We start from the raw sequence: 1,365 nt of genomic DNA, 5'->3' as shown, positions 1-1,365 counted from the left end.
GTTATCATCTTGTAGAAAATAGTGGAAGAACTATTTAAAATTTTAAAATCTTGCTTTAAATAGTTTATAGATGTTATTTATCAATTGCTTTATCTATTCGAACAAGTTTATATACATTGCAAATGGCTAAAAATCTATCACTATGGTGCATCTTGGATGAAAATCAAACTCACTAGATCAAACCTTTTTGAAAGGTACCAAGACTTGAGAAATGTTCTGAAGTAAAAGGTTGTCTAACTATAGGAAGCTTTGCCATAAGCCCATGTTGAGGCAAATGGTGATAAAGCAAGAGACGCTCATTAGACTCGTTAAGCCACATATGTAATGTTGGCTGCTATGACTACAAAGCTTCAAAGGCAACATGTATGACTTTGCAATCAAAAGAATTGTCTATAATCAAGGTCATACATAAAGGTAAGAGATAACATAGAAATTGTTTTTATGCGAGAAGATAGAAGATAGTTCTGTTAGCAGAAAGATTTAAGTTTGCTAGGCTTTATGGTAAAGCTAGAGCAATGTTTTTATCATGAACTAAGTGTTGACTTCGTTCCATAATCTCTACCAAATACAATTCATAATTGGAAGTGAGCTTTCATGAAATAGAATTTACATTGCCCTAATTATGAATTGGGAAGATAACCATGATAAAGGCACCAACTTGGAAATGTTCTCAAACATCTTTACAGTAAAGATGGACAAAGAAAGGACTAAAAATGTTTCCTTGACAAAGTTAAAGAAGAAGAAGCTTATAGAAGTTTCTAACTTGCCAAAGTTTATGATTGAGCTAGAGGTTACTACTATTGTATTAACATCATAAGTATTTGATACTAGATGTTGAATGCATTCAAGTATTGACATAAAGTGCAAAACAATAGTAATAAGTCAATGCTCAATATAAATGTCAAGAAAACTAATTGCATATGATCTCGATTATGGCATTTGAGTCTTGGTAATTGAAGTAAGAATTAAAGTGTAAAGATACTTACATCTGTAACACCTTGCACCCTCCTATAGAAGTTAATAAAACCTTATCGATAAGATGAAGGGTTAATTGACGTAAATTTAAGTGCCAAAAAGCGGTGATGGGTGAAAAGAATATTTTGAAATAAAATATTCTACATGTGAAAAAAATAAAAAAATAATAAAATTTTATCAATGATGAGTTAGCGAAGTTAAAAGGAGATTTGGAAGTGAACTGGGATAAAGTGAGACACTTTGAGACCTGAGGAGACAAGTGAAGAATTTTAAAATAAAATAATATTAAAATAATTCGATGCCGGAATGAGTCGCATCTTGCGAGAGGTATGTTAAGTCTAAATGGGGAGGACCGATGATAAAATTTTTGGATGACATGAATAAAATAAT

This window comes from Theobroma umbraticum, unplaced genomic scaffold (assembly GCF_002168275.2).
Source record: "Theobroma umbraticum cultivar Fairchild unplaced genomic scaffold, ASM216827v3 scaffold_115.0, whole genome shotgun sequence".
NCBI classification, from domain to species: Eukaryota; Viridiplantae; Streptophyta; class Magnoliopsida; order Malvales; family Malvaceae; genus Theobroma; species Theobroma umbraticum.
This window is presented reverse-complemented; position numbering follows the sequence as displayed.